The 15,165-nt window shown below is 30.9% G+C and overlaps 1 long non-coding RNA gene across 2 annotated transcripts in view; it reads left to right on the top strand.

Moving 5' to 3' along the window:
- The window catches only part of LOC113374554, a 15,310-nt gene extending 9,875 nt beyond the window's left edge, over window positions 1-5,435 (top strand). The window contains exons 4-5 of one of the 2 annotated variants that reach the window (XR_003366993.1): window positions 468-610; window positions 5,321-5,435. This is a non-coding gene — a long non-coding RNA (uncharacterized LOC113374554). The remainder of the gene's footprint in view (window positions 1-467; window positions 611-5,320) is intronic. The other variant, XR_003366994.1, reaches the window with a different exon arrangement.
- Window positions 5,436-15,165: the final 9,730 nt, after the last annotated feature.

Raw genomic sequence — 15,165 nt, forward strand, 5'->3', positions numbered from 1 at the left:
TTTTATTCAAATTACGCTTCTACACAAATTTTCAAATTAAAATGTAAAGCGATTCTACGCGATTTTGAAATAATATCTCACCTTTCCGACAACCTACTGATTAGCACGAATTTTTCAAGACTAGGACTGGCCAAATCGGTTCAGCCGTTTTCGAGTTTTAGCGAATCATTTGATCGAGAGCTCCATTTTTATATATAAGATTAGCATAATAATTGACTGCTTTTGATGAATTAAATCAGTTTTTGTATAATTTTTTTTTATAATTTTTCTGTATCTTTTCGTTTTTGCAAATTCAAAGCAAAATGTAATTTATATTTTTTATTTAATAAATTTAATTAATTTAATTGCAACTAAAGAATGTAGTTCAAATAATTAACCTAATAATTCAAAATAATAAAACAACTGCATTCAATAAAGTTATAAATATATTTTGTTATACATAATCTAATTATTAAAATTATTTTTAGGTCAAAACTTACTTGCTCCAGTTTATATAAAAAAGCAGGCCAAACATTGGTGATATCGAGAAGACCCTGGCGAGAAGGTTTGCTGATCTCTACTCCAAAGGATGGGCAGTTCTGTTCTTTCCAATCGAGAGTTTCACACAAAGGTAGGGAATTCAAATTTTCAGCTATATTTGAACAATGCTATAGGGATTTTCAAGTTTTAGTACATAAGTATAGAATTGAATTATGATAATAATGACCATGCAATATACAAAATGCATACAAAATAGGCGTTTACAAAAACGCCAGGCACACTTTTTAGTGCCCCTGTAGGGATTTTCAGGTCTTAGTTTATAAGTATAGAATTGAAAAATAATAATAATGGCCATGAAATGTACAAAATGCATACAAAATAGGCGTTTACAAAAACGCCAGGCACACTTTTTAGTGCCCCTGTAGGGATTTTCAGGTATTAGTTTATAAGTATAGAATTGAAAAATAATAATAATGGCCATGAAATATACAAAATGCATACAAAATAGGCATTTACAAAAACGCCAGGCACACTTTTTAGTGCCCCTGTAGGGATTTTCAGGTATTACTTTATAAGTATAGAATTGAAAAATAATAATAATGGCCATGAAATATACAAAATGCATACAAAATAGGCGTTTACAAAAACGCCAGGCACACTTTTTAGTGCCCCTGTAGGGATTTTCAGGTCTTAGTTTATAAGTATAGAATTGAAAATAAATAATAATGGCCATGAAATATACAAAATGCATACAAAATAGGCGTTTACAAAAACGCCAGGCACACTTTTTAGTGCCCCTGTAGGGATTTTCAGGTCTTAGTTTATAAGTATAGAATTGAAAAATAATAATAATGGCCATGAAATATACAAAATGCATACAAAATAGGCGTTTACAAAAACGCCAGGCACACTTTTTAGTGCCCCTGTAGGGATTTTCAGGTATTAGTTTATAAGTATAGAATTGAAAAATAATAATAATGGCCATGAAATATACAAAATGCATACAAAATAGGCGTTTACAAAAACGCCAGGCACACTTTTTAGTGCCCCTGTAGGGATTTTCAGCTCTTAGTTTATAAGTATAGAATTGAAAAATAATAATAATGGCCATGAAAATATACAAAATGCATACAAAATAGGCGTTTACAAAACGCCAGGCACTCTTTTTAGTGCCCCTGTAGGGATTTTCAGGTATTACTTTATAAGTATAGAATTGAAAAATAATAATAATGGCCATGAAATATACAAAATGCATACAAAATAGGCGTTTACAAAAACGCCAGGCACACTTTTTAGTGCCCCTATAGGGATTTTCAGGTATTACTTTATAAGTATAGAATTGAAAAATAATAATAATGGCCATGAAATATACAAAATGCATACAAAATAGGCGTTTACAAAAACGCCAGGCACACTTTTTAGTGCCCCTATAGGGATTTTCAGGTATTAGTTTATAAGTATAGATTGAAAAATAATAATAATGGCCATGAAATATACAAAATGCATACAAAATAGGCATTTACAAAAAAAACGCCAGGCACACTTTTTAGTGCCCCTGTAGGGATTTTCAGGTATTACTTTATAAGTATAGAATTGAAAAATAATAATAATGGCCATGAAATATACAAAATGCATACAAAATAGGCGTTTACAAAAACGCCAGGCACACTTTTTAGTGCCCCTGTAGGGATTTTCAGGTATTACTTTATAAGTATAGAATTGAAAAATAATAATAATGGCCATGAAATATACAAAATGCATACAAAATAGGCGTTTACAAAAACGCCAGGCACACTTTTTAGTGCCCCTGTAGGGATTTTCAGGTCTTAGTTTATAAGTATAGAATTGAAAAATAATAATAATGGCCATGAAATATACAAAATGCATACAAAATAGGCGTTTACAAAAACGCCAGGCACACTTTTTAGTGCCCCTGTAGGGATTTTCAGGTATTACTTTATAAGTATAGAATTGAAAAATAATAATAATGGCCATGAAATATACAAAATGCATACAAAATAGGCGTTTACAAAAACGCCAGGCACACTTTTTAGTGCCCCTGTAGGGATTTTCAGGTCTTAGTTTATAAGTATAGAATTGAAATAATATAATAATGACCATGAAATATACAAAATAGGGGTATACTCTCGAGTGCACCTGTAGGGATTTTCGCGTCTTATCTTATAAGCGTATAACTGAAATATAATAATGGCCATGCAATATACGATTGGCACTCTCGAGTGTTATCTTTTTTGTGCTCAAAACCTTTCCTTTCCCTACAAACCCCTACCTATTCAATAGTTTATATTTTTGGAATTCATTCCAATTTTAAAGATAAAGATTTAGTATTTATAGTAAATATAAAATAGTATTTATAAAACATTTTCTTAGTTATATATATATATATATATTATATATATATATATTTTTTGTTATTTCAATTCAGAACCTAAATTTGATATCGATCAAACGGACATTCCAATCTCAATATTTTTTTTTTTTTTTTTTTTTTTAAATTTTTATTTTCAATAGCAATCAGAATACATGACTATTCCAATCTCAATATATCCTCACTTTTCAATTTCAAGTTTTTTTTTTTATAAAACTTCCAATCCCAACACATCCTCACTTTTCAATTTCAAGTTTTTTTTTATAAAACTTTCAATCCCAACACATCCTCACTTTTCAATATTTTTCAACAATAATAATTTGTATATGACTATATAAGTGCTATTAACAAGATGCATGCAAAATAAACAAATAATTAAGTAAGGCATCCCCGTGTGCAAATTTACGGTTATTCAGGTCTTAGAGATAACACCCCAGTATATAGGTTAAGGACTTAAATATACGAATAATTTACATGCCATATACAAAATAAGCGTATACATAAATAATTAAGTCAGGCTCTCACGATTGCAAATGTACGGTTATACAGGTCTTAGAAATAACACCCCAGTATATAAGCGTATACATAAATAATTAAGTCGGGCACTCACGTGTGCAAATGTACGGTTATTCAGGTCTTAGAGATAACACCCCAGTATATAGGTTAAGGACTTAAATATACGAATAATGAACATGCCATATACAAAAACATAAACTTCTCCTTCGGGAAGTTAATAAGCGTATACATAAATACTTATGTAGGGCACTCACAAGTGCAAATGTACAAATATGCATGTTTTAAGGATTACACCTAGTTAAGGACTTAAATATACAAATAATGAACATGCATGCCATATACAAAATAAGCGTATACATAAATAATTAAGTCGGGCACTCACGTGTGCAAATGTACGGTTATTCAGGTCTTAGAGATAACACCCCAGTATATAAGTTAAGGACTTAAATATACGAATAATGAACATGCATGCCATATACAAAATAAGCGTATACATAAATAATTAAGTCGGGCACTCACGTGTGCAAATGTACGGTTATTCAGGTCTTAGAGATAACACCCCAGTATATAAGTTAAGGACTTAAATATACGAATAATTTACATGCCATATACAAAATAAGCGTATACATAAATAATTAAGTCGGGCACTCACGTGTGCAAATGTACGGTTATTCAGGTCTTAGAGATAACACCCCAGTATATGAGTTAAGGACTTAAATATACGAATAATTTACATGCCATATACAAAATAAGCGTATACATAAATAATTAAGTCGGGCACTCACGTGTGCAAATGTACGGTTATTCAGGTCTTAGAGATAACACCCCAGTATATAAGTTAAGGACTTAAATATACGAATAATGAACATGCATGCCATATACAAAATAAGCGTATACATAAATAATTAAGTCGGGCACTCACGTGTGCAAATGTACGGTTATTCAGGTCTTAGAGATAACACCCCAGTATATAAGTTAAGGACTTAAATATACGAATAATTTACATGCCATATACAAAATAAGCGTATACATAAATAATTAAGTCGGGCACTCACGTGTGCAAATGTACGGTTATTTAGGTCTTAGAGATAACACCCCAGTATATAAGTTAAGGACTTAAATATACGAATAATTCACATGCCATATACAAAATAAGCGTATACATAAATAATTAAGTCGGGCACTCACGTGTGCAAATGTACGGTTATTCAGGTCTTAGAGATAACACCCCAGTATATAAGTTAAGGACTTAAATATACGAATAATGAACATGCATGCCATATACAAAATAAGCGTATACATAAATAATTAGTCGGGCACTCACGTGTGCAAATTTACGGTTATTCAGGTCTCAGAGATAACACCCCAGTATATAAGTTAAGGACTTAAATATACGAATAATTTACATGCCATATACAAAATAAGCGTATACATAAATAATTAAGTCGGGCACTCACGTGTGCAAATGTACGGTTATTCAGGTCTTAGAGATAACACCCCAGTATATAAGTTAAGGACTTAAATATACGAATAATTTACATGCCATATACAAAATAAGCGTATACATAAATAATTAAGTCGGGCACTCACGTGTGCAAATGTACGGTTATTCAGGTCTTAGAGATAACACCCCAGCATGTAGGTTAAGGACTTGATTATACGAATAATGAACATGCATGCCATATACAAAATAAGCGTATACATAAATAATTAAGTCGGGCACTCACGTGTGCAAATGTACGGTTATTCAGGTCTTAGAGATAACACCCCAGTATATAAGTTAAGGACTTAAATATACGAATAATTTACATGCCATATACAAAATATATTTATAAATGCACACGCACACATATATAAATATTAATATATATATATATATATATATATATATATATATAATTTTCAATCAACTCTAACCTTGAATATCATTCTCAGGTGATGATATCGTCTTATTCCTACAAGCCTGAATGCTCCAGCTCGGATAAATTACTGCAAGCAGTCGAACAATTCTACTTATAATACAAAAGCTACATGAACGAAGATGCTGTAAAGGTAAGATTTTTTTTATCATATACATGCAATATGCAAAATGGCACTTTTGAGTGCACCTGTAGGGATTTTCAGGTCTTAGTTTATAAGTGTAGAATTGAAAAATAATAATAATGGCCATGAAATATACAAAATGACTTAAATATACAAATGATGAACATGCCATATACAAAATAAGCGTATACATAAATACTTATGTAGGGCACTCACAAGTGCAAATGTACAAATATGCATGTTTTAAGGATTACACCTAGTTAAGGACTTAAATATACAAATAATGAACATGCATGCCATATACAAAATAAGCGTATACATAAATAATTAAGTCCCGCACTCACGTGTGCAAATGTACGGTTATTCAGGTCTTAGAGATAACACCCCAGTATATAAGTTAAGGACTTAAATATACAAATAATGAACATGCCATATACAAAATAAGCGTATACATAAATACTTATGTAGGGCACTCACGAGTGCAAATGTACAAATATGCATGTTTTAAGGATTACACCTAGTTAAGGACTTAAATATACAAATAATGAACATGCATGCCCTATACAAAATAAGCGTATACATAAATACTTATGTAGGGCACTCACGAGTGCAAATGTACAAATATGCATGTTTTAAGGATTACACCTAGTTAAGGACTTAAATATACAAATAATGAACATGCATGCCATATACAAAATAAGCGTATACATAAATACTTATGTAGGGCACTCACGAGTGCAAATGTACAAATATTCATGTTTTAAGGATTACACCTAGTTAAGGACTTAAATATACAAATAATGAACATGCATGCCATATACAAAATAAGCGTATACATAAATACTTATGTAGGGCACTCACGAGTGCAAATGTACAAATATTCATGTTTTAAGGATTACCCTTAGTATATAAGTTAAGGACTTAAATATACAAATAATGAACATGCATGCCATATACAAAATAAGCGTATACATAAATACTTATGTAGGGCACTCACGAGTGCAAATGTACAAATATTCATGTTTTAAGGATTACACCTAGTTAAGGACTTAAATATACAAATAATGAACATGCATGCCATATACAAAATAAGCGTATACATAAATATTATGTAGGCACTCACGAGTGCAAATGTACAAATATTCATGTTTTAAGATTACCCTAGTATATAAGTAAGGACTTAAATATACAAATAATGAACATGCATGCCATATACAAAATAAGCGTATACATAAATACTTATGTAGGGCACTCACGAGTGCAACTGTACAAATATTCATGTTTTAAGGATTACACCTAGTTAAGGACTTAAATATACAAATAATGAACATGCATGCCATATACAAAATAAGCGTATACATAAATACTTATGTAGGGCACTCACGAGTGCAAATGTACAAATATGCATGTTTTAAGGATTACACCTAGTTAAGGACTTAAATATACAAATAATGAACATGCATGCCATATACAAAATAAGCGTATACATAAATACTTATGTAGGGCACTCACGAGTGCAAATGTACAAATATTCATGTTTTAAGGATTACACCTAGTTAAGGACTTAAATATACAAATAATGAACATGCATGCCATATACAAAATAAGCGTATACATAAATACTTATGTAGGGCACTCACGAGTGCAAATGTACAAATATTCATGCTTTAAGGATTACCCTTAGTATATAAGTTAAAGACTTAAATATACAAATAATGAACATGCATGCCATATACAAAATAAGCGTATACATAAATACTTATGTAGGGCACTCACGAGTACAAATGTACAAATATGCATGTTTTAAGGATTACACCTAGTTAAGGACTTAAATATACAAATAATGAACATGCATGCCATATACAAAATAAGCGTATACATAAATACTTATGTAGGGCACTCACGAGTGCAAATGTACAAATATTCATGTTTTAATGATAACACCTAGTTAAGGACTTAAATATACAAATAATGAACATGCATGCCATATACAAAATAAGCGTATACATAAATACTTATGTAGGGCACTCACGAGTGCAAATGTACAAATATTCATGTTTTAGGATTACCCTAGTAAGGACTTAAATATACAAATAATGAACATGCATGCCATATACAAAATAAGCGTATACATAAATACTTATGTAGGGCACTCACGAGTGCAAATGTACAAATATGCATGTTTTAAGGATTACCTAGTTAAGGACTTAAATATACAAATAATGAACATGCATGCCATATACAAAATAAGCGTATACATAAATACTTATGTAGGGCACTCACGAGTGCAAATGTACAAATATTCATGTTTTAAGGATTACACTAGTTAAGGACTTAAATATACAAATAATGAACATGCATGCCATATACAAAATAAGCGTATACATAAATACTTATGTAGGCACTCACGAGTGCAAATGTACAAAATGCATGTTTTAAGGATTACACCTAGTTAGGACTTAAATATACAAATAATGAACATGCATGCCATATACAAAATAAGCGTATACATAAATACTTATGTAGGGCACTCACGAGTGCAAATGTACAAATATGCATGTTTTAAGGATTACATAGTTAAGGACTTAAATATACAAATAATGAACATGCCATATACAAAATAAGCGTATACATAAATAATTAAGTAGGGCACTCACGAGTGCAAATGTACAAATATTCATGTTTTAATGATAACACCTAGTTAAGGACTTAAATATACAAATAATGAACATGCATGCCATATACAAAATAAGCGTATACATAAATACTTATGTAGGGCACTCACGAGTGCAAATGTACAAATATTCATGTTTTAAGGATTACACCTAGTTAAGGACTTAAATATACAAATAATGAACATGCATGCCATATACAAAATAAGCGTATACATAAATACTTATGTAGGGCACTCACGAGTGCAAATGTACAAATATGCATGTTTTAAGGATTACACCTAGTTAAGGACTTAAATATACAAATAATGAACATGCATGCCATATACAAAATAAGCGTATACATAAATACTTATGTAGGGCACTCACGAGTGCAAATGTACAAATATGCATGTTTTAAGGATAACACCTAGTTAAGGACTTAAATATACAAATAATGAACATGCATGCCATATACAAAATAAGCGTATACATAAATACTTATGTAGGGCACTCACGAGTGCAAATGTACAAATATTCATGTTTTAAGGATTACACCTAGTTAAGGACTTAAATATACAAATAATGAACATGCATGCCATATACAAAATAAGCGTATACATAAATACTTATGTAGGGCACTCACGAGTGCAAATGTACAAATATTCATGTTTAAGGTTACCCTAGTAGATAAGTTAAGGACTTAAATATACAAATAATGAACATGCATGCCATATACAAAATAAGCGTATACATAAATACTTATGTAGGGCACTCACGAGTGCAAATGTACAAATATTCATGTTTTAAGGATTACACCTAGTTAAGGACTTAAATATACAAATAATGAACATGCATGCCATATACAAAATAAGCGTATACATAAATACTTATGTAGGCACTCACGAGTGCAAATGTACAAATATGCATGTTTTAAGGATTACACCTAGTTAAGGACTTAAATATACAAATAATGAACATGCATGCCATATACAAAATAAGCGTATACATAAATACTTATGTAGGGCACTCACGAGTGCAAATGTACAAATATTCATGTTTTAAGGATTACACCTAGTATATAAGTTAAGGACTTAAATATACAAATAATGAACATGCATGCCATATACAAAATAAGCGTATACATAAATACTTATGTAGGCACTCACGAGTGCAAATGTACAAAATAGCATGTTTTAAGGATAACACCTAGTTAAGGACTTAATCTTACAAATAATGAACATGCATGCCATATACAAAATAAGCGTATACATAAATACTTATGTAGGGCACTCACGAGTGCAAATGTACAAATATGCATGTTTTAAGGATTACACCTAGTAAGGACTTAAATATACAAATAATGAACATGCATGCCATATACAAAATAAGCGTATACATAAATACTTATGTAGGGCACTCACGAGTGCAAATGTACAAAATGCAGTTTTAAGGATTACACCTAGTTAAGGACTTAAATATACAAATAATGAACATGCATGCCATATACAAAATAAGCGTATACATAAATAATTAAGTCAGGCACTCACGAGTGCAAATGTACAAATATTCATGTTTAATGATAACACCTAGTTAAGGATTTAAATATACAAATATTGAACATGCATGCCATATACAAAATAAGCCTATACATAAATAATTAAGTCAGGCACTCACGAGTGCAAATGTACAAATATGCATGTTTTAACGATTACACCTAGTTAAGGACTTAAATATACAAATAATGAACATGCATGCCATATACAAAATAAGCATATACATAAATAATTAAGTCAAGGCACTCACGAGTGCAAATGTACAAATATTCATGTTTTAATGATAACCCTAGTTAAGGACTTAAATATACAAATAATGAACATGCATGCCATATACAAATAAGCGTATACATAAATACTTATGTAGGGCACTCACGAGTGCAAATGTACAAATATGCATGTTTTAAGGATTACACCTAGTTAAGGACTTAAATATACAAATAATGAACATGCATGCCATATACAAAATAAGCGTATACATAAATACTTATGTAGGGCACTCACGAGTGCAAATGTACAAATATGCATGTTTTAAGGATTACACCTAGTATATAAGTTAAGGACTTAAATATACAAATAATGAACATGCATGCCATATACAAAATAAGCGTATACATAAATACTTATGTAGGGCACTCACGAGTGCAAATGTACAAATATGCATGTTTTAAGGATTACACCTAGTTAAGGACTTAAATATACAAATAATGAACATGCATGCCATATACAAAATAAGCGTATACATAAATACTTATGTAGGGCACTCACGAGTGCAAATGTACAAATATGCATGTTTTAAGGATTACACCTAGTTAAGGACTTAAATATACAAATAATGAACATGCATGCCATATACAAAATAAGCGTATACATAAATACTTATGTAGGGCACTCACGAGTGCAAGTACAAATATGCATGTTTTAAGATTACACCTAGTTAAGGACTTAAATATACAAATAATGAACATGCATGCCATATACAAAATAAGCGTATACATAAATACTTATGTAGGGCACTCACGAGTGCAAATGTACAAATATGCATGTTTTAAGGATTACACCTAGTATAAGTTAAGGACTTAAATATACAAATAATGAACATGCATGCCATACAAAATAAGCGTATACATAAATACTTATGTAGGGCACTCACGAGTGCAAATGTACAAATATGCATGTTTTAAGGATGATGACATACACCTAGTTAAGGACTTAAATATACAAATAATGAACATGCATGCCATATACAAAATAAGCGTATACATAAATACTTATGTAGGGCACTCACGAGTGCAAATGTACAAATATGCATGTTTTAAGGATTACACCTAGTTAAGGACTTAAATATACAAATAATGAACATGCATGCCATATACAAAATAAGCGTATACATAAATACTTATGTAGGGCACTCACGAGTGCAAATGTACAAATATGCATGTTTTAAGGATACACCTATTAAGGACTTAAATATACAAATAATGAACATGCATGCCATATACAAAATAGCGTATACATAAATACTTATGTAGGGCACTCACGAGTGCAAATGTACAAATATTGCATGTTTTAAGGATTACACCTAGTATATAAGTTAAGGACTTAATATACAAATAATGAACATGCATGCCATATACAAAATAAGCGTATACATAAATACTTATGTAGGGCACTCACGAGTGCAAATGTACAAATATGCATGTTTTAAGGATTACACCTAGTTAAGGACTTAAATATACAATAATGAACATGCATGCCATATACAAAATAAGCGTATACATAAATACTTATGTAGGGCACTCACGAGTGCAAATGTACAAATATGCATGTTTTAGGATTAAACCTAGTTAAGGACTTAAATATACAAATAATGAACATGCATGCCATATACAAAATAAGCGTATACATAAATACTTATGTAGGGCACTCACGAGTGCAAATGTACAAATATGCATGTTTTAAGGATTACACCTAGTTAAAGACTTAAATATACAAATAATGAACATGCATGCCATATACAAATAAGCGTATACATAAATACTTATGTAGGGCACTCACGAGTGCAAATGTACAAATATGCATGTTTTAAGGATAACCCTAGTTAAGGACTTAAATATACAAATAATGAACATGCATGCCATATACAAAATAAGCGTATACATAAATACTTATGTAGGGCACTCACGAGTGCAAATGTACAAATATTCATGTTTTAAGGATTACACCTAGTTAAGGACTTAAATATACAAATAATGAACATGCATGCCATATACAAAATAAGCGTATACATAAATACTTATGTAGGGCACTCACGAGTGCAAATGTACAAATATGCATGTTTTAAGGATTACACCTAGTTAAGGACTTAAATATACAAATAATGAACATGCATGCCATATACAAAATAAGCGTATACATAAATACTTATGTAGGGCACTCACGAGTGCAAATGTACAAATATGCATGTTTTAAGGATTACACCTAGTTAAGGACTTAAATATACAAATAATGAACATGCATGCCATATACAAAATAAGCGTATACATAAATACTTATGTAGGGCACTCACGAGTGCAAATGTACAAATATGCATGTTTTAAGGATTACCCTAGTATATAAGTTAAGGACTTAAATATACAAATAATGAACATGCATGCCATATACAAAATAAGCGTATACATAAATACTTATGTAGGGCACTCACGAGTGCAAATGTACAAATATGCATGTTTTAAGGATTACACCTAGTTAAGGACTTAAATATACAAATAATGAACATGCATGCCATATACAAAATAAGCGTATACATAAATACTTATGTAGGGCACTCACGAGTGCAAATGTACAAATATGCATGTTTTAAGGATTACACCTAGTTAAGGACTTAAATATACAAATAATGAACATGCATGCCATATACAAAATAAGCGTATACATAAATACTTATGTAGGGCACTCACGAGTGCAAATGTACAATATTCATGTTTTAAGGATTACACCTAGTTAAGGACTTAATATACAATAATGAACATGCATGCCATATACAAAATAAGCGTATACATAAATACTTATGTAGGGCACTCACGAGTGCAAATGTACAAATATGCATGTTTTAAGGATTACACCTAGTTAAGGACTTAAATATACAAATAATGAACATGCATGCCATATACAAAATAAGCGTATACATAAATACTTATGTAGGGCACTCACGAGTGCAAATGTACAAATATTCATGTTTTAAGGATTACACACTAGTTAAGGACTTAAATATACAAATAATGAACATGCATGCCATATACAAAATAAGCGTATACATAAATACTTATGTAGGGCACTCACGAGTGCAAATGTACAAATATTCATGTTTTAAGGATTACACCTAGTTAAGGACTTAAATATACAAATAATGAACATGCATGCCATATACAAAATAAGCGTATACATAAATACTTATGTAGGGCACTCACGAGTGCAAATGTACAAATTGCATGTTTTAAGGATTACACCTAGTTAAGGACTTAAATATACAAATAATGAACATGCATGCCATATACAAATAAGCGTATACATAAATACTTATGTAGGGCACTCACGAGTGCAAATGTACAAATATGCATGTTTTAAGGATTACACCTAGTTAAGGACTTAAATATACAAATAATGAACATGCATGCCATATACAAAATAAGCGTATACATAAATACTTATGTAGGGCACTCACGAGTGCAAATGTACAAATATGCATGTTTTAAGGATACACCTAGTTAAGGACTTAAATATACAAATAATGAACATGCATGCCATATACAAAATAAGCGTATACATAAATACTTATTAGGGCACTCACGAGTGCAAATGTACAAATATGCATGTTTTAAGGATTACACCTAGTTAAGGACTTAAATATACAAATAATGAACATGCATGCCATATACAAAATAAGCGTATACATAAATACTTATGTAGGGCACTCACGAGTGCAAATGTACAAATATGCATGTTTTAAGGATTACACCTAGTTAAGTTAAGGACTTAAATATACAAATAATGAACATGCATGCCATATACAAAATAAGCGTATACATAAATACTTATGTAGGGCACTCACGAGTGCAAATGTACAAATATGCATGTTTTAAGGATTACACCTAGTTAAGTTTAAATATACAAATAATGAACATGCATGCCATATACAAAATAAGCGTATACATAAATACTTATGTAGGGCACTCACGAGTGCAAATGTACAAATATGCATGTTTTAAGGATTACACCTAGTTATAGTTAAGACTTAAATATACAAATAATGAACATGCATGCCATATACAAAATAAGCGTATACATAAATACTTATGTAGGGCACTCACGAGTGCAAATGTACAAATATGCATGTTTTAAGGATTACACCTAGTTAAGGACTTAAATATACAAATAATGAACATGCATGCCATATACAAAATAAGCGTATACATAAATACTTATGTAGGGCACTCACGAGTGCAAATGTACAAATATGCATGTTTTAAGGATTACACCTAGTTAAGGACTTAAATATACAAATAATGAACATGCATGCCATATACAAAATAAGCGTATACATAAATACTTATGTAGGGCACTCACGAGTGCAAATGTACAAATATTCATGTTTTAAGGATTACACCTAGTTAAGGACTTAAATATACAAATAATGAACATGCATGCCATATACAAAATAAGCGTATACATAAATACTTATGTAGGGCACTCACGAGTGCAAATGTACAAATATGCATGTTTTAAGGATTACACCTAGTTAAGGACTTAAATATACAATAATGAACATGCATGCCATATACAAAATAAGCGTATACATAAATACTTATGTAGGGCACTCACGAGTGCAAATGTACAAATATGCATGTTTTAAGGATTACACCTAGTTAAGGACTTAAATATACAAATAATGAACATGCATGCCATATACAAAATAAGCGTATACATAAATACTTATGTAGGGCACTCACGAGTGCAAATGTACAAATATGCATGTTTTTAAGGATTACACCTAGTTAAGGACTTAAATATACAAATAATGAACATGCATGCCATATACAAAATAAGCGTATACATAAATACTTATGTAGGGCACTCACGAGTGCAAATGTACAAATATGCATGTTTTAAGGATTACACCTAGTTAAGGACTTAAATATACAAATAATGAACATGCATGCCATATACAAAATAAGCGTATACATAAATACTTATGTAGGGCACTCACGAGTGCAAATGTACAAATATGCATGTTTTAAGGATTACACCTAGTTAAGGACTTAAATATACAAATAATGAACATGCATGCCATATACAAAATAAGCGTATACATAAATACTTATGTAGGGCACTCACGAGTGCAAATGTACAAATATGCATGTTTTAAGGATTACACCTAGTTAAGGACTTATATACAAATAATGACATGCATGCCATATACAAATAAGCGTATACATAAATACTTATGTAGGGCACTCACGAGTGCAAATGT

The sequence above is a fragment of the Ctenocephalides felis genome, unplaced genomic scaffold (genome assembly GCF_003426905.1).
Source record: "Ctenocephalides felis isolate EL2017-DRISC unplaced genomic scaffold, ASM342690v1 CF-g0.4_SCAFFOLD_01880, whole genome shotgun sequence".
NCBI lineage: Eukaryota > Metazoa > Arthropoda > Insecta > Siphonaptera > Pulicidae > Ctenocephalides > Ctenocephalides felis.